Source organism: Lepidochelys kempii, chromosome 11 (assembly GCF_965140265.1).
Source record: "Lepidochelys kempii isolate rLepKem1 chromosome 11, rLepKem1.hap2, whole genome shotgun sequence".
In the NCBI taxonomy this organism is placed as follows: domain Eukaryota; kingdom Metazoa; phylum Chordata; order Testudines; family Cheloniidae; genus Lepidochelys; species Lepidochelys kempii.
In genome coordinates, this window is record NC_133266.1 from 59100180 (window position 1) to 59120713 (window position 20534).

A 20534-nucleotide genomic window follows, 5' to 3' on the forward strand; every position below is an offset into this window, starting at 1 on the left:
CATTCTTAGGGGGAAGTCAATTGACCGTCAGAGAGCAACACTGGCTGACAATTAAGGAGAGAGGACCATTTCTGCTTTTTTAGATACAGGACTGTTATGCTGGTGTGCAACAGAGGGGAGAAGTTACATGAAGAGACATGACCTTCAAGACAATGAATCCAACTTAGACTGTTACTAGAGTTCATGATCCATGCAGTGGAGTTTAGACTCCTAGTTGTGTGCTAGGGAACCATCGTCAGATGTGATTGCACAGCAAACCTAAAATCCAGGAATTTCAAATTAATGTGTAACTGACAAAAACTAAGCCAGAAGTCTGGCAAGGAACTGCTCATCAAAGGCTGTATTTAGTTATGTATCAACATGTTTTAATGATTATATCAACCAATGAGAATGCAAATTTCTTTACAAAGTAACTGAAGTACAAATAGAGAAGTTGATTCAAATTGATTATTTAAATAGTGGCTTTCCCTTTGGTGATTTAAATCAACGAGTTCTGCTTTCTCCTTTTAACAGAAGATACACTCTCCTCTGTTTCGGACTTTAGTCAGATTTAAACACATGTTCAGGCAAATGCTGAATAGATATATAATAGACATATGTTTCATCTAATAAACTTAGATGCTGAAGGTCTTTATGACTAATCTCCAGACCCTACAAACTCTGTCAAATAAGGCCCTGTCTACAATAAAATAAATATGTTAAAAACACATTTGTGAAACATGGTTGTAGCCCAAACATGCTAGAATATGGTTGTTCCTTGTCGATTAGGACAGAGGAGGCAAAGTGTATAACCATGTTACAGAACCTTGTTTTAACCGCAGGGACAGCTGCAGCTGGTTACTGTCAAGGATTGCTGGAATGGGAAAACTATAGGTAAAAGCCTAGCTCAACTGAAGTCAATGACAACATTCCCATTGACTTCAGTGGGGCTTCACTTTCAACCAATGAGTTCAATCCGTGTCCAAAAGAGTCAAATCACTTTCACCCCTGCCCAAAAAGGAGAAGGGAAGAAGAGATGCAGCCCATCTCCCATTCCAAACAAGCTCTACCTCATCCTGAGTGTTAAACACACAAACTACCTCCTGTGCCTTCTTGGGTGCCACAAGGCTCAGCTGCCAAACTCTCCATCTTTCTTCAAGTAATAGAATGAAGTTACGCTTTGTAGATACAAAATTCTAGCAGCATGCTGAAAACAGAAAATGTAAGGCCATCTGAAAAACATTCCAAATTGAAACGTGTATTGAATTCAGTGCAAAAATGTATTAAGCAGATAATATGCATTTTCCTATTTAAATCAATAAAACCCTCATTTTAAGATTAGCTGAAGCTTCTGCAGAACTTCCAGTTTACCACACTTCAGCAATGCAGAGCTACAGGGAGCCTTATCAGAGAAGCTAGGTCCAGCTGGTTCCTGGGGGTCAAAGGACTTGGGTAAAATGGAGAAATACCTTGCTCACTTGCAGCAAAACTCCCATTTTTAAACAGCTTATACAAAGAACAAAAAACGGTAGTTTTAAATGCTCTGGGGGGAAAAAAATCAAAATATTCTCCTTGGAGCAGCTCTGGATTTGAAAAAATACATTTCTACGTTCTATTTAACAGATTCTGGAAGCAGCACAATAACAAAAGAGAACTGTTATACAACCTTTAATACAGCAACACACAAGACATCATATGAAACATCATTATTCCATTACAATAACAAACTATACGTGTACTGTTTAAAAAGTGTATCTTAAGAGCAGATATTCGCTCACCTCATACATGCTTCCAGTACCAGTTTCCTTAGAAACAACGTCATGCAGTCATCCTACTTTAAATCTGAAACATTCTCTCTCTCTCTCTCTCTCTCATCAGCTCCAGTGTGATAACCCATCCTACGCTAAACACAATTCAATCTCTCTTTCCCTCTCCCATGAGCTCCTATGTAATAACTCTTTCGATGCTAAACAGACATAGGACACTGTGTCCCATAAATCAGCTCATGTGTGATGATAACCCATCCTGAAACCTATATCCACAATACCCATGTTTGTGCAATACACTTACCACATACCAGCACCTTCCCTCCAAACAGCCTCTCAAATTGTATGTAGTCTAATAGATTTGTTCTAAACCAAACCTGAGAGATACACAGGCTCTGCTTACGAAATAAACTAGATCTTTAATAATCCAAATTAAATATACAGTGAAATATAGCATGAGAAAGTAAACAACAAAACTGACTATACCAAACCACAAATGAGGGCCGTTCAGTACTGAGTCCACAGACAAAAGCTTAAGCAAGTGCTAAAAAGGAACAGACATTAACAAAAGAATAAAATATAATGGAATAGATTTATAGAAGAATGAGTAAACCAGAGAAAACAGAGTGCAGCTGCCTATGGTGAGAAGGTAAATAATCACGACCATTGCTGCAGAGAAGAAAAATTTATGCAGGAACAAATAGTTCTAGGAAATATGAATTCTGAATTTTAAACAGCTTCCTCTTTTTCACACTTACCATCTCTCACTTGATCCAAATCAATGTCTATTATATCATGGAAATAACTCATCTTCAAAAATGAAGTGCTTATCAATTTTAGACCATTAAAACTTCAAGATATATTTTTGGCTGCAAAATCTGCAACCAATTGCAATCCATCCAAACTGGAATTTAGGTTAGATACTTAGGACTTAAATTACTTGTTCCTCTAGGTTTGCCTGAGCACTCCCCAAAAATGCCACTGAAGGTTTCTCTGCTGTTACCTGTTGAGTGCTGGAAGCTAATGAAATCTCTCCTTCTAATCCTACCAACTTCTAGTTGAAAAAGGTTTCTCTTCAAAAAATAGAGGGTAACTAAGAGGGTAACTAAGCTGACTGTTTCAATGGCTTTTCTTAGATCTCCTTAAAAGGAAATGTTGGATATTTCTGATTCAACTCTGTTTCAACCAAAGCTATACCACAACATATATCACATAAAAAAAGCCTACATTAAAGGAATATTAAGGTTGCAAAGCCAAGAACTCAAAAGTTAGAAAATGTCACATTTAAGGTTGCCTATGCATTATGTTACAGTCTTCAGTTATATGATTACATACCATTTTGTCCATAGGATTCCGGCCTCATTCAGTGCAAAGATGGAGCATGCTCAGGGAATGAACCAGAGTTATGCAGTTAATGAGGCTGTTTCATTTTTTTAATGTAATTTACTAGTTTTTTTAAAAAGCAAACTGAAAAAGAACAAAAGAAATACCATCATGTGTAACCATATTGACCCCCCACATGGGTCATCAGCAGGGTTGGAACTTTTAGATCTACAATATAGACCTCTGTCACTTAAACTAAGGGGGTAACTGTTAGCAACAACAAGTTGTCGTTCTCTGTGTGGACCAGCATTAGAGGGGGGAAATGACATTTTTTTCCAGTGGCTTTCACAGATATTTGCTGACAACAGAGGAATGTTAAGACTTAGGAATCCAGGTTTCATTTCCAGATTCTGGAGGACATGGGCTTCAGTGGATACAGGCCCTTCTTCCCATCTTTGCCAAACTTTCCCAAGCTCCTCATGCCCCTGCATTCCACAGCGCCTTGGCACCAGCTGTGAGAGCACTCAGAGCACAGGAGAGTCTCCTGCTCTCAATTTCTGTTGCTGGCATCACAGCAGCCAGAGGAACAACTACACGGAAAGTTCTGGTCAGCCATAAAGTTTTGGGATGGAGCGTATATAGGGTGACCAGTTGCCCTGCTATTATCCGGACCATCTGGATATTAGGGGCTTTGTCTTATATAGGACCCTATCACCCCGGCATAGGACCCCTATTATCCCCAACCCTATCCCTATTTTTCACACTTGCTATCTGGTCAGCCTAAGCATACTCTCAGTCATTCTGTGGGGATGGTGCGTGCAGTTTGGTCAATATGCAGGACTAGGTGAGGATGGAGCATCCTCAGTGCAGACAATCTTCAGAGAATCCTGCCGCCAAACAAGCCTCTACTAAGCTTATGCAAACTGTGATTTTTGGCTAAATTTGGGCAGATTTTCACAGGGACAGCAAAAGGCAGATCCCTTATATTAGGGTTCAGAGTAACAGCCATGTTAGTCTGTATTCGCAGAAAGAAAAGGAGTACTTGTGGCACCTTAGAGACTAACCAATTTATCTGAACATAAGCTTTCGTGAGCTACAGCTCACTTCATCGGATGCATACTGGGTGACCCTTGCCAAATTTTACATTAATAGTCCAAAGCATAGAGGCACTAGAGCTTCTCAATGAAGCATTTGTAATTTTTTTTTTAACATGGGCAAAACAACAGATTTTCCCCAATTTAATTTTTGAAAATGGCTAACCCAGCTTTGCTGAAACAGACAGAAAGACAGATTAGACTGACGCAGATACCCAGCATGGAACATTTCAGCCTGAATGGCTGCAATCTGGCAAAGTTATAAGAAACTGAAAACAGGGTCTTATAAAGTAAAGAGTTAGACAACCTTAATGATAGGTGCTGTTAGTAACACCTCCTAGAAAATCCTTAGTTCAGTAAAATACACAAAACCTATGGCACTTAAAGAGTTTTCAGAGTTTAAAACAAATTACAATACCTATTAATTGTGGGTAGCATTAAAGCCATTGTTCTTTTGTCAGGAATGAGAAACATAAAAACACAAAAAATCAAGTATATACAAAACAAAATAAGAACACCTTAGATCACACTCAGAAGCCTGTTAGGCTTTGACTCTGATAGAGCCAATTCCACTAGCCCTGAACTGAGAAAGGCCTATGAGCAGCTATAGCATTTTTAAGCCCCAAGAACCAATAGCAAGATCCTCCCAGCTGATCTTAACTATCATAACAGGGATGAAAGAACTCTCTCACAGCACAGAAAATTCAGCTCTTTTAAAATTATCCCCAATATTCTGAAGAACACCTAGAAGTGGACAGGAAGCGACTACAAAGACCATGAAGCAAAGTTGTTCTGTGTTCACAGCATCTTGCCACACTCAGGAGGCAAGCAACGGTATTTTGCACCAGCAGGTAAACTTCAAATATAACCTAAAAGAGAACAAATACAGTATATCCTGGAGGTTGACCTATTTCAGGGTCCAGCATAGTTGACCTATTTCAGGGTCCATATTAAAGAATAAAATGGTCACAGACTTAGGAACACAGGAGTGGAGGAACTGTCATCTTCTGGGTCACTAAGTCCCATCCTCTGTCATAGCAGACAATCCAGATAGAAGACAGAAATCAAGAGAGAGACAGAGAAAGCTGGAAAGAGTGAGAGTGAAAGAGTAAAGAAGGAAGGATAAAAGAAAGATGAAGTAAAGTTAAGAAGATCTAAAGACCTTAAAGGAGGAATGATCTCATTCACCAGACCCCCAAAGATGCAGGTTAGAGAGCAATAGATGAAAAGAAAAGGGCTCCTATCATGACAAACAACCCACTGCCTGCTATTGCACTTAGCAAGTGCATTTTTCCTCCATCTCCCCACCTCTCCTTCCAGCTAGCTGTAGGGTGATTAAGAGTTCTATAAACCACAGCAGCTTAGAATCTAGATAATTTAGATTGAGGTATCCTTGTACAGAAGTGTTTTATGGCATTTTTTCAGAAAGTTTAATTTATTCTAGAAAAACTAAGAAAAATGAACAGGGAAAGCAATAGTCTCAAAGAGCATTTAACAGTGAGCTTTGTTGATGGATAAATATAAATAAAGTTAGAATTCAAACTGCAGTTTCACTGGGAAATAGTCAAACTGGAAAGCATTCTCTTTTCCCTCACATAATTCCAATGCATCATCATCAAATCTAGACACTAACTCTTTTACAACAGCTGTTCAACAGTTCTATGTGTGTATGTAAGGGGGGGAAGAGTAATTACTGCAGAGAAACTACTGAAGTGAAAAGAAAAATTTAAAAATCTGTTTTTTGTTTCAACTATTGTATAAAAACATTGAGATTGGCCTGAGCTCATTTTAAAAAAAATCAGAATTTCTGTATGTGGGGAGTAATAATTCTCCAAGAGCACCTGACCACATTAGCTCTGTGCAATGCCTCCTTGAGTGAAACATGATCATCCATAGGTCCAGAAGAACCACCTTTAAAATTTACTACCCATATGTTTCCGTCTACTGACTAAGGTGTCTAACCCTGCTCATGAGTAACTTTATGCTCAGGAGTAACCCTACTAACTTCAGTTGGATGGCTCCTGGGTGTAAAGTTACATGTGTATTTGCAGGATCCAGTCCTATATGAAAAAAATGAAAGAAGATCATGTTTCTCAAAAAAGACCTATGCATTTTAAACACTGTACACGATGAAAAGCCTATGTGAAATACTGAAAATAAAGTTTTCAAATTAAAATTAGTACTTCCTGGCGTACCAGCTGGCAGTACCTGCCACCTTGCTGTAAAATAATTGTGCCACTATCCATAAAACATTACAGTGAAAAACTAAACCAGTTCCTCTCTTGTTTTAATACCAGTTTAATTATTAAACTTCACTGTTGAATAGTTAGACACCAGGTGTATTGTTCGAAGTGTACAGTTATTCTTTTGAGGTTAAATCAATATTAGAACAGGATGGAAACTGGCCAGTTGTAGAATGGGAAAAACCTGACCAGTTAATATTTTAAAGCAAAGTGGTCAATTTCACACAGTTTTTCTTAGTGAGAAGTAGGTTTTTAATATACGCATTTTGTAACTCAGTAAAACATGCAATTTTCTTTTTAGTGGCCTATTTAAAGACTCAACATTAGCTCAATATTAATCAGTTCCCAAAATATTAACTAACTGGGTCCTTTATCTACCCAATTAAGTAAGAGAAAGCCAATTGCGCTCAATTTTTCTTAGGTATAGATGCAGACATAGAAAAATGTACACAGATATTGTGGGTCAAATTCACCATTAGTCTAAGCAGGTACTGTTCTAATGGCTTCAACAGAGTTGCACCCACTTGTGCTCGTGTTTAATTTGACACAGGAGTAGTGGGCAAAAATAATTAACAATAGATTACTATTTGTTTTCTTGAGTTTGGAATAATCAAGTAAGTTTTCTAACAGTGGACTGAATGAACGGCCTTAAAAAAGTGTTATAGGTCATCCCAAACAATCTACAAATCAGTAGCAATGGGATTTTTCTTCTCCATTCACCATCGTATACTTTGAAGGCAAGAGCCTGAAGTTCTATAACTAGTAGGCCCAATCACTAATAAAATGCACATTTGTAGAGTTAACAAATAGATGTGTATGCAGCTTGGGAAACCCATACTAAACAATACACCTATCTTTCACAGTGCCCTCCCCTCCACCCAAATTTAATGGGGGAGTGGAACCTACCAAATGTGCTCAATTTACAATGCTCAACTTTGTAAAATAAAATCATATTATTTCAAAACAAAGCAAAGGCACAAATCCTTAATGTCCTCGTTATCAAGACTCTATACCAAGTTTCAATGTTGAAACTTTATCCATTTTTGACACAGCCCTGTTCACATGCATTTTTATAATTTTTTGAGCAGGAATCATAATGGCCCAAGAGGTGAATATTTCAGAAAGGTAAGAACATGTGAAAAAGAGTGTCACAACAAAGTGTTTTGCAGCCTTAGCCAACTTTTGGCAGCCTTAGCTAAAAGTTTTCCTTTCAGCAAATTTACTATATTATATCTACTTGAGATGGCAAAACAACTCCAGTTTTTCTATTCTGTCCTTTCTTCTAGCGAAATCATCCTCCTGTGTGTCTAGACAATGTTTCTGGCATTACACTTTCTCTATTAGTTCACACCCCAGTAATTCTTGTATCTTCTAGGGGCTGTCTGTTCTTTTCAAATGCCCTTAATAAGGGCTTTAAATCAAGGTCTGTGCCCCAGTTCACTTTGCCCGACCTTTTTTACTGTTTCATTGTCTTGCTTTCCTGTACAATTTGTGATGCTAGGACGCAGCTGTGTGTCATGAAGTAATAGCACAGAGTGGCTCTGGGATTTGGGGAGGCGAGGGGGAGAGAGAAGATTTTGGAGTTTTTTGAAGTGCAAAAATAGATTCATATTCTTTAATGTCCTTCACAGAATTTATTTCACACCACTCATCTTGGCAGTCTTTCAAAATCCCCCTGCTCTCAAAGGCAGAAAACCCATGAGAGACTGCTGTTGCGCATCTTGTGGACTTGTCCATCGCCAGCTAATTTTTGGAAAGATGTGGTTGATTACACATGTAAAGATTCCACTAAAAATGAGCACTTGTTTGTTCTATGTATTCAGAGAGACCATTCTGAACAAATACAGATGTGGAGACATAGTACTACTACTTTTAAACAACTATGAGGCAACACTTCCATTTAAGATAGCTGCAAAAAAGTCTCCTACTTTGACATGTTTATTAATGTTGAGTAGGCAACACAAGTTCGATAGCTATGTTAGATTTGTTGATTATAATCTCTCTGCTTTCATACTTTTTGCATATTTTACTTTTGCCTTTTTGCCACATCTGTCACCCACCAATTAGGGCATACATTTTAAATGTCTGGCTGTAACTAGTATATCTATAACCGTACTTTGACCACTGGTGTTCTAGTCAGTAGTCTGCTTCATTTCAATAATTAAAATGGAGAAATAAGATTCTAACCTCACAGATGACATCTTATTCTCTTACTGCAAAAGGATTAATAGATGCCATAGATAGGATTTTATTTTCCATTACAGTCATCGGAGCACATACATGCTATATTCATGCACATTTACTAACGGCAAAACTTGCAGGGATTTTAGAAAATTGCAAGAATTGACAAATTTCAATTAACAGATAAAAGATGAGCATCTCCAATGTACAGGAGCCTAGGAAAAATAAACATGAAGTACATTGCTAAGGGAGAATGCCTCAAGACTCCACAGAAGCAGCAATAAAATGATAATTACTGCTAAAACACTTGCAAAAAATAGGCAGAATAGGAAAATATTGTATTTGCTCTGTTGAAGGTGTATCTGAAAAATGTCACAAAGCTGATGAGTTTCTTCAACCGAAATTATCACTAAATTCAAAGGGTCGTTTCCTGATTATTAATAGGAGAAAGTGAGTTGCTTACTGAGTGTCTGACCCTCCCCCCACACATACTTATGTCAGTGTCAAAATTCTTACTGGCTTCAATAGCAACAGGATTGCATCTCTGACTGCACAAAATTTACATGCAGCCACCTATGTCTGAACTGATAGCAAATTCTGAAATTATATTCCATTTAACCAAAAATCAGAGGCTTGACCTTAGACTGGGACAGAGAATAAGTCTGATTTTAAACCGTTGAGTAATTGCATCAGATAGCAGTCTCTGGCAAATTAGATTCATGATAGTGTGATCAGCAGAGAGAAAGGCTTGGCTAACCATCACACCCCCACAAACCTACTCAGGCCAAAAATGGCAAGGTTCAAGACAAACACTTCAGCATGACGACAAGGAGCAGTGCTCAAGAAGCTTTTCCACAGCAGTAGGTAGAGAACGGTTGGCAAGGATACCATGCCAAACAGGACATAACAGATCATTCAAAAGCTTTTGCGGTTTAGCTGAAAGCTTAATTCATTAGATCAACTATTAATATCCATTGAGACCCTCTTAACTAGTTTCTCCATACACATCTCAAAAAAATTCATTTTACTAAAGGATTAGACCAGGGGTCTCAAATATGCAGCCCGCATGCAGCCCACTGAGTTATTTCCTGCGGCCCCCCATAGTCCCCCGACTCCACCGGCAGCCAAGCTCCCCTCCCTCCCCGCTCCCCCTCCTGTCCCCCTGCAGCTGTTTGGCGGTGCTTAGGACTTTCCAGGGGGGATGGAGGGGGGGGCAGAACAGAAATGCAGCGCGCTCAGGGGAGGAAGCAGAGAAGGGGCAGCGCCGGGGCGGGGATTTGGGGAAGAGGATGGAATAGGGGCGGGGAAGAGGTGGGAAGAGATGGGGCAGGGGTGGGGCCTCATGGAAGGTGTGGAGTGGGGGGGGGAGGTTTTGTATCTTTGTATGAAAAGATTTCAGTGATGTTGCCCTCAGGCCATTGTACTAGTCCTCATGTGGCACTCGTGGTGACTTGAGTTTGAGATCCCTGGATTAGACGCTTGCTCCATTAAGTCCCAGTACTCTCTCTATGGCTTGGTCTACACTACAGAGTTAGGTCGATGTAAGGCTCATAGCTTGGGCTGTCACCCCAGGGCGGATGGGGGGCACCAGCTGTGAGCACCACGCAGCTCTCAGTACCCCACAATGCCCGACTTTAGTCAGTGCAAGCGCTCCAGGTGAGGACGTGCACCACCAGCAGAAGGAGGGTAGCGTGGACACCAACTGCCAACTGAATTACTGCTGTGGCTGTAAGTCAACCTAAATTAAGTCTACCTAATTTTGTAGTGTAGACAACCCGTTACAGAGGACTATCCAATGGTTCGGGAGGAAAAAAAATCGTAGTATATTTAGGTTTCAGAGTAGCAGCCATGTTAGTCTGTATCTGCAAAAAGAAAAGGAGTACTTATGACACCTTAGAGACTAACAAATTTATTTGAGCATAAGCTTTCATGAGCTACAGCTCACTTCATCAGACGCGTGCAGTGGAAAATACAGTGGGGAGATTTGATATACACAGACAACATCAAACAATGGGTGTTACCATACACACTATAATGAGAGTGATCAGGTAAGGTGAGCTATTACCAGCAGGAGAGAAAAAAAACCTTTTGTAGTGATAATCAAGGTGGGCCATTTCCAGCAGTTGACAAGAACGTGTGAGGACCAGTGTGGGGGAGGGGGAGAATAAACATGGGGAAATAGTTTTACTTTGTGTAATGACACATCCACTCCCAGTCTTTATTCAAGCCTAAGTTAATGGTGTCCAGTTTGCAAATTAATTCCAATTCAGCAGTCTCTCATTGGAGTCTGTTTTTCAAGTTTTTTTGGTTAAAGAATTGCCAATTTTAGGTCTGTCATCTAGTGACCAGAGAGATTCAAGTCTTCTCCGACTAGTTTTTGAATGTTATAATTTTAACGTCTGATTTGTGTCCATTTATTCTTTTACGTAGAGACTGTCCGGTTTGGCCAATGTACATGGCAGAGGGGCATTGTTGGCACATATCACATTGGTAGATGTGCAGGTGAACGAGCCTCTGATAGTGTGGCTGATGTGATTAGACTCTATGATGGTGTCCCCTGAATAGATATGTGGACACAGTTGGCAACGGGCTTTGTTGCAAGGATAGGTTCCTGGGTTAGTGTTTTTGTTGTGTGATGTGTAGTTGCTGGTGAGTATTTGCTTCAGGTTTGGGGGGCTGTCTGTAAGCAAGGACTGGCCTGTCTCCCAAGACCTGTGAGAGTGATGGGTCGTCCTTCAGAATAAGTTGTAGATCCTTGATGATGCGTTGGAGAGGTTTTAGTTGGGGGCTGAAGGTGATGGCTAGTGGCGTTCTGTTATTTTCTTTGTTGGGCCTGTCCTGTAGTAGGTGACTTCTGGGTACCCTTCTGGCTCTGTCAATCTCTTTCTTCACTTCAGCAGGTGGGTATTGTAGTTGTAAGAACACTTGATAGAGATCTTGTAGGTGTTTGTCTCCATCTGAGGGGTTGAAGTATATGCGGTTATATTGTAGAGGTTGGCTGTAGACAATGGATCGTGTGATGTGGTCTGGATGGAAGCTGGAAGCATGTAGGTAAGTATAGCGGTCAGTAGGTTTCCAGTCTAGGGTGGTGTTTATGTGATCATCGCTTATTAGCACTGTAGCGTCCAGGAAGTGGATCTCTTGTGTGGAGTTAACTGCACATTGCCTAATATGATAGAGACAGGGAAAAATCCCTTGTAGCCCTTGAGGTAACAGCATAATGCTCAATTACTAAATATTAGCCAACTATACCCACAAATATTAACATTGATCAAAGTTATCTGAACCCTAACCTGATTTGGAATTTGTATGCCACAAAGGTATTGAGACAATCTGGGATTTCATTCTACTTCGTAACGAGTTTCACTGTATCCAAATTCACCACAAGAAGATTTCACTCTCTAGCTTTAAATTCAGTACACAAAAGGTAAATTTACAAAATGGTATGAATACAGTTAAGTGTACAAATACTAATAATTGGATTTACTGGTGTAACTTCAACCACCCTTCTGAAAATATAAAGTTAGTTCAACTAGACATGCTCTGGAAAGTTCAAACTAGATTGTCATGATAATACAAATACTACTAAGATCTTAATATCCGATTCCAACTGAAAAAGAAAATAAATGGGCAGTACCTTAAATTTTTTTATACTAACTGTAACTTTTTTATAATAACTGTAAAAGTCAACTAGGTAAAAACCATACCAGATTTGTGGCTAATCTGACAACCTGAGCCCCACAAGAAAAAACAAACAAGAAAATATATTAGCACACTCAAAGAGCATAAAGTCCAGTTCGAGGAGCAATTCCTGGAACACAAGGTACGTCCACTTGATCATTCCATTGGTAACCAAATTAGGATAGATTTTGTTTATCACAAATGTGTATTATTAAAAGATAGTCAAAAATTATTTTTGTTCAGCTAGCACAACTAATGATACTTGTGCAAAAACCAGCTTCACCAGGTAACTCCACGCTCCCACTCTTCTGTGGAACAAATTTAAAGCTTGGTGTTTATGAACCAACAAAAAGATCTAAACATTCAAAGTCAAACAGGGTAATTAAAACAAAATAAGAACATAAAAACGGCCATACTGTTTCAGACCAAAGGTCCATCTAGCCCAGTATTCTGTCTTCCAACAGTGGCATGTGACAGGTGACCCAGAGGGAATGAACAGAACAGGTACTCATCAATTGATCCATCCCCAGCTTATGGCAAACAGAGGCTAGGGACATCATCCTGCCCAATAGCCACCGATGGACCTATTCTCTTATCTAGTTCTTTTTTGAGCTCTGTTATAGTCTTGGCCTTCACAACATCCTCTGGCAAGGAGTTCCACAGGTTGACTGTGCGTGAAAAAATGCTCCCTTTTGTTTGTTTTAAATCTGTTGCCTATTAATTTCATTTGGTAACCCCTAGTTCTTGTGTTATGAGGAGTACATAACACTTCCTTATTTATTTTCTCCACACCAGACATGATTTTACAGACCTCTATCATATTCCCCCTCAGTCGTCTCTTTTCCGAGCTGAAAAGTCCCAGTCTTATTAATCTCTCCTCATATGGAAGCCGTTCCATACCCCTAATCATTTTTGTTGCCCTTTTCTGAACCTTTTCTAATGCCGATATATCTTTTTTGAGATGGGATGACCACATCTGCACAAAGTATTCAAGATGTGAGTGTACCATGGATTTATAGAGAGGCAATATGATATTTTCTGTCTTATTATCTATCCCTTTCTTAATGATTCTCAACATTCTGTTAGCTTTTTTTAATGACACTGCACATTGACTGGACATTTTCAGAGAACTATCCACACTAACTCCAAAATCTCTTTCTTGAATGTTAATAGCTAATTGAGACCCCATCATTTTATATGTATAGTTGGGATTATGTTTTCCAGTGTGCATTATCTTGCATTTATCAACATTGAATTTCATCTGCCATTTTGTTTCCCAGTCACCCAGTTTTGTGAGATCCTTTTGTGGCTCTTTGTGGTCTGATTTGGACTCAACTATCTTGAGTAGTTTTGTATCATCTGCAAATTTTGCCACCTCACAGTTTACCCCTTTTTCCAGAACATTTATGAATATATTGAATAGGACTTGCCATCTTTTCCCAGCATCAGCAAACAGTTGGCATGCGGAGAAGTTGAGGGATCAAAGCAGATGAGACAAGAAGTCGTGGCAGGTACACGGATATAAACAGAGGTAGAAGGTGGCAGTCATGGTAATAGCAGTTGTTTTGCTGACACAGACAAATCAGGAAGCATGCATGGAGGTTCCAATCTAACAGCGATAAACGTTGCTGTCACCGAATACTCATTAAATTAAACAGTGCAGAAACAACTGATGAATGCTTAACTAAAAACACTGGCTCAATCTATTCATTCCTAAATTCACATTATATACTTTCAAAATTCCTTTTAATCTTTGCTGCACTCTATTTTAGTCTAAGTAACAAGGAGCAGACATGACAGCATTTAAAGAGCTTGATGGTTTCAAAGATTTTTATAAACGGTTATCTATGGAAGTACAAATCAAGAACTTGACAATAAAAGCATTATAAACTTCCACAACTCACCCACCATACTGAAACAGGTCAGTTACCATCAAACAGTGATTATAGTTTGGTCAACATCTTAAGGATCGAACACAATAGCAATAATTAAGTATTTAAAAGAAACCTGCTACAGCCCAAGAATTTTGAACAAAACTGATTCCTAGCTATTATGAAACAAGAATAAAAAGCTGAAAAAGCAGAGGAAACTGGTCATTTTCTACTGTACATCTAAATTCCTCCTGCTCCCCTTTGACCAGCTTCTGGACCAACAGAATAATAGTCTAAAAAGGTAAAATTGTTAACTTTTCCAGTTACAACTAGGGTGACCAGATGAAATGCACAAAATATCGGGACACATGGGGGAAGCAAAAAAAAAAAAAAGCCAGAGCAGCCAAAGCCGCAATATCGGGACAAATGGCATCCCAACCGTGCATCGGTCGGGACACGAGACAAAGAACTAAAAATTGGGACAGTCCCGATTTTATCGCGACCTCTGGTCACCCTAGTTACAACCAATGGAAGGATTCAGGCTTTTATGATGCTGGTGCTTTGTCAATCTTCCTTACAATTTCTACACTGAGGGACACATTATTTTGTTTAAAAGACTCACTAATTTAAAATCATACCTGGTATAACTCCAGTGAAGTACACGGAGTGTCACCAAGGATTCATTTATCCCGTTGTTGTTCCTAGAGAAGTTTTATTATAACATTAGAGTTTGGAGAAACATTTTTCTCCCATAACAAAATAAATGCTATACTTGGAAACTGCTTGTACTACTACTGTTCTACAACAACAAACATATGTCAGGGCTATGGCACAAAAAGCATTTATTATTGATACCTGCTGAATATTACTTTCAGGTACTTTCAGCAAGGCAGTATATATCTAGTGGTTAGAACAGGAGCTTGGAGACCTAGTGTGAAATGCCGATACCAATGAAATCAATGGTAAAAACAATCATTGACTTCAATGGAGCCAAGATTTCACCCCTCATTTCTATTGCCCTCGTTTCTATTGCCCAATGTGTGACCTTGAAACACTTAGTACCTCATATCCGAATTCTTAATCTGTAAGATTGGGATATACTTACTATATACTTTTATAAAGTGCTTTGAGATCCTTAGCTGATTAAGTACAAGATACTGTATTATTACCACTAGAACCACAGCACATTTAACACAAGTAAAGAACAGTACCTGTCACTCTCCATGTTTCAACACAAGAATCCTCAGATGCACTCAAACATCTGGGTAGAGGCCTTCTTTATCCTACTCATTCAATTTGTGATAAGAAACTGCACAAAAAAGAATCACTATTAGCATCAACCAACTAATCTACTTTAAAATAGAGTTATGAATCCTAGCTGCAATATACAGTTCCTTGCACAGACTCTCTCCGAGAGGAAGGAATGACTTGCCACACAAACCAACATACAAATAAAACATTCCAAAGGAAACTCCAAGCTAAAAAGACACACACACAGTAATACAGTTAACATAACCTTTGAAGTAGTGCAAGTATATATTATTAGCGTCCACTACCCTTTGCCCCATGGCATAAACACAGATCCTTCTCCTGTAATTAAAACAATTGATTGTGAACACTGCAAACATCTGACATATGAGTAGCTCAATGCTTTTTCATTTCATTCCCTGCAGGAATAACTCACTTTAGGTCAGGCATCTGCACAAACTCATGGTTCCCAAAATTAGAGATGTACCACCCAAGGGACTGGAAACCCATGACTCCCAATATAGATTGTATACACAGATCTTGAAGAGCAAGATTTTTGTGTTTCTTAATGTCCTGCTGCTCACCAGAATAGAGCAGACAGATCGTAGAGATGCAGTGACATGCACATACCTGGTCATGTAAAGACCCACACATCAAAACAAAGTTGGCTGGTAGGCTAAATTTAGGTCTGCTAGCCTTAATATTATTTTAATAACTAATTAAAAAGGGACTCTAATACCTTTTCCAATTTAGTTAGAAAACCTTTTCCCTGAACAAGATGCAGTAAGCTAATATTGCATTGAATCTGTATCTAAGTATCCATTTGAGATACACAGTCTCATCTTGATACACAGGAGTTATACAAGTATATTCCCAGAATCAAGTATTTTTAAATTACTGGCTAGCCCACGTATGTCATTTGACAGGAGAGACCAAGGATTCAAAGCAAATAAGGAGAGGCTGATCTCAAAATTCAAATCTCATCATGTCAGTATCTCAACATGGAGATTTGTGTTTAGCCAAATATAAAATCAATTAATTTTAAACATGTCAGTTGATATCTAATTAATTCTTGATTAGCCATTTTGCGTATACCAATTATTAGAAAAAAGAATATTATACATAGGTTTTTCTTTAATACACATAGGATGTCCTCCTCCAAAGCTCTAAAAGGTGGCAAATCCCAATTTTTTAAAACACTTTGCAATTCCTTCTCTGAAAACCTCCCACCTTGGCTTTTACTAAATCTAAGATAGTATCAAAACTCAAAGCCGAGTATTTTGCTCATTTCTAAGTGTGTCTCCTACTTTGGTAGCACACACTGAGACATTTGGTGACTTATCCGTTCCAACCCTCACCCACATTTGTTTGGAAGAACTCCTCCCACTTTCTTCCAGTTATTTCAACTAATTGTCATGAGTCTCCATATATTGCTGCAGTGTTAGTTATGCATCTATAACATATGACTAAATTATACCAGTATAACTGATATCACCCATACAAGAACAGTCCTCTGTATTTAAAGATACTTAACATTTAATTAGCAGGTCAAAGTCCAAAAAAGCTGTAAGAAATTATATTTGATACATTTTCACCATTAAAAAATAATCAATCTTAAACTTATGATAAGTTAACCTAAGATATTTCCATCACAAAATCTGCTTTTTTTAAGTCCACGAAAATCCAGTGGATTCTCACCCGGGGCAATTAGAAAGCTTTCCTGAGTAAATGCCATCAACTTCTGCAGAATTTTTATTTTAATAAACAGAAACCTAGTTTTAAAAAATAATAGTTTTGAAGATAACCTTCCAAATATGAACCTATTTTTCAGCCATAGAATTTGGCATTTTCCAAGAAGCCACAGAATTCAGGATTTTTGCAACAGCATTCACCATTTTGCAGCAGCCAATCACCTGACATTTTGTTTTCTGTATCCCTGCTCTGCTAGGACAGGTTTGCAGCTGCCAAAAGGGGAGTACCGGATTACAGTGTGAGCTCCCTGCATTGTTCTATGGACTCAGGTAGCAAGGAGTCAGGGAACCAGACCTGGAGGGCACCTTGCAGCCAGAGAACGAGGGGAACTAGAAGCATAAGTGGCAAGCTGGGCTGCCTGGAGACTAGAGCAGCAAGGACCAGGGAAAGGGATTACTGAAATTAAAAAAATTCCTACTTTCATGGTAAACGGGTGGGGGAGGGGGGGATGCAGTTCTGTGCCAGTGAGTCAACTCAGACCGGGGGGGGGGGGGGGGGGGAAATCCCTTAGTGAAAATAATTGTTGGTGAATTTTACATCTATTAGTATTTTCAAATGTGACCCAGAGGTTTTGTGGGAGGGCTAAGTTACCAATGAAGGATATTTCATAGCAGGAGAATAAACTGACATTGAGGGGGAATTCAGTTCAAGCATTGTGCAGAGTACAATTACATTATATTAGATGGGCAGAAAGCAAAGAATGTGATATTGTATTTGAGTTTGAAAGCAGCCGCATCATTTGTTGGGTAATTATATCCTTCTAGCTGCGTATTTATTATTGTTCATATAGTACCATAGCTGTACACAAGAGTTTAGAACAGTATGTACCAAAGAAAGTATTTCCAGTATACCATCTCTGTCTTCTCTGTCTGCTCCCACTGATCAGAAAAAAGAAACCTTGCACTCAAACACATTAGGTCTGACACAAGAACCCACAGCTGGCAGAAGAATGCTAATTGCAGCATAAGAAGTTCTCTTACAAGAGGTTAACTTTTTGCTGTGGTAGATAAACCAAAGCACCTCTTATAAGAATGTAGAAAGTTTATGAACTCTCTATGATTATTGTGCCTGGGCTCTGCTCAAGGTTTGTACATTTTCTGCTCCATAATCTGCTACTACAGCTTTATTCAGGTAAGAATTTCATATGGTATGGTTGTGCTGGATAACAACATTCTACTTATATAAAAGTGCTGTTCTACCGCACAGAACCTTACATTTCAAGTCTAGAAACCAAGCCAGGATTCCATTAATAAGAAAAATGCTTAAGTATATTTTGCCAAGTATCAGAGGGGTAGCCGTGTTAGTCTGTATCCACAAAAACAATGAAGAGTCCGGTGGCACCTTAAAGACTAACAGATTTATTTGGGCATAAGCTTTCATTGCATCTGAAGAAGTGGGGATTTTTACCCACGAAAGCTTATCCCCAAATAAATCTGTTAGTTTTTACAGTGCCACTGGACTCCTCGTTGTTTAAGGATATTTTGATATCACTAGTGTTCTCTCTCATTCCAATCTCTCTGCCAACATAAACAATGGCTTTATATTAAAAACTGCTAAACTGTTTTTCAAGTTCAAAATCCTGGTTATACATGTTCTTCTACCTTTATAACAGATAAAATGGTTATTTGGAGAATAAGTGTATTGTTTTCAGAAAATGATCATCACTACTTTATAGCTATTTCTAGAGCATACAAGAAACACTTGAACAGTTCAATTTCATACAATTTAGGAGTTAATATTTCTTTAAGCACACAGAACCCCATGAGTGCAGAATCAAAAAAGTTCCAAGAAATCAGAAGCTCATCATAACTTTCCCCTCAAAGGGAAGATTAAAAACCAAGGCTGGAATACAACCTGTTTAAAGATCACCTGCAAATTTCCCTCCTTGAGGGAAACAACAATCCTCAGCAGTAATGAACCTGAGGCAAGTCCCCAACAACATTCACTTGCTACAATAGGAAGGGAAGTATTTCACAGGTAGAGATAAATGAACCTCTCCTTATGTATTCAAAACCTTCACTTTCCAAGCTATGAAAAACCCAACCAAAGAAAGCAAACATGTTTGCCTCCCCCTGCTCTGACACTGCATCCACAGAACAAAAGAGGCAGCCCTGGATCTTGCAGATTTTATCTCACAGTGAAAAATATTAATCTCTGAAACCAGGTAGAGACTGTCTAGATTAATCCGTTGGCTTTCTACCTGGAACAGTTTCACTATTAACATGATGATAATGGCATTCCTACTAAAACTCCAGTCTTCACTCTCTACTTGAGCACCTTAATAACACAAGCAAAATTTGAAATCCCAAAATAAATAAAATATTTACATACTAATAGAAGATTCTACTAAGTAAACCCATTTTAAAATTGGTCAATATCATACTACAAACCCAGGCTTATGCCCATACAAAGCAAAATGTGGTAAATAATTTCAATGTGTACACTGCCACAAGAAATGGCATTATAGCAAAATCTACAATTTAGTAATGATTACACTGCTTACCAGTTACTTCTTAGATTAGAACAAAAAGCAAGGACTACACACTCAATCATGAAGGGAAAAACAATTTGCACTAACCAGGTGAAAATGTAATTAACTCTTAAAAATGGCACACAAAGGTTGCCATTATGAGTCTTCTTACTATAGTACCTGTTAATCGTTCTCTTCACACATTCCCTAGTGGCAATCAGCTAAGGGAATAAAACAGTAATTACATTAGAGAATCTCTGCCCCAAGAAATGCCAAACTTCCACTTACCTTTTACTGTACATTCCAGAATTTCACGTTTCCCAACTCTTCCTGAGAAAACAAATATTTGATGGTATACTGAGACCCAGTAATCCAATCACTTAAGAAAAACCTGTTCTCTCTCTAGATTTGAGTATCAGCACAATTACCATACGTGTGTATAGTGTGTGCATTAAGAGGGTATCTCCATAGAGATCTGTATGGCGCAGACCTCCTTCCGACTCTGTATCGCTCTTTCTGTAGGAGATTGTCAGTGTGTATGTGAGCATAACAGAGAGGTTACATAACCCGTAGATACAGAAATGTCTCTATCAATCGGCATGTGTACTTATCCTGCCAAATTCCATTCTTTTCTCGCAACTATTGCTGCATGCCTTGGGAGCAGGGTTCCTGAGCTAGATCCCGGTCTCTTTTGGGGACTGTAATGTCAGTAAGTGAGAGCTCCAGAGGAGAAAAGTGTCTGTAATGAGGAAGGTTTCTGAGTGCCCATGGGGAAGGGTCTACACAGAAGGGGAGTGAAAAGGGGTCCCCGAGTGCCAGGGGAACGGGTCTACGAGGGGTAGAGGAAGGGGTCCCCGAGTGCCAGGGGAACGGGTCTACGAGGGGTAGAGGAAGGGGTCCCCGAGTGCCAGGGGAACGGGTCTACG

The 20534-nt window shown here is 39.0% G+C and overlaps 1 protein-coding gene across 19 annotated transcripts in view; it reads right to left on the reverse strand.

Annotated features, from left to right (window-relative positions):
* The window catches only part of HYCC2 (hyccin PI4KA lipid kinase complex subunit 2), a 98123-nt gene that overhangs the window by 75824 nt on the left and 1765 nt on the right, over positions 1 to 20534 (reverse strand). For 9 of the 19 annotated variants that reach the window (XM_073306355.1, XM_073306352.1, XM_073306350.1 and 6 more), the window contains exons 2-5: positions 19897 to 19938; positions 15350 to 15447; positions 14777 to 14839; positions 13698 to 13876 (exon numbers count right to left, since the gene is read on the reverse strand). The exons of 2 other annotated variants lie outside the window; for them this stretch is intronic. The gene's annotated coding sequence lies outside the window, so the exon portion shown is untranslated. Of the gene's footprint in view, positions 1 to 1079; positions 1357 to 13697; positions 13877 to 14776; positions 14840 to 15349; positions 15448 to 19896; positions 19939 to 20534 lie in introns of those variants that run through there. 8 more of the 19 variants (XM_073306362.1, XM_073306360.1, XM_073306358.1 and 5 more) reach the window with 3 other exon arrangements.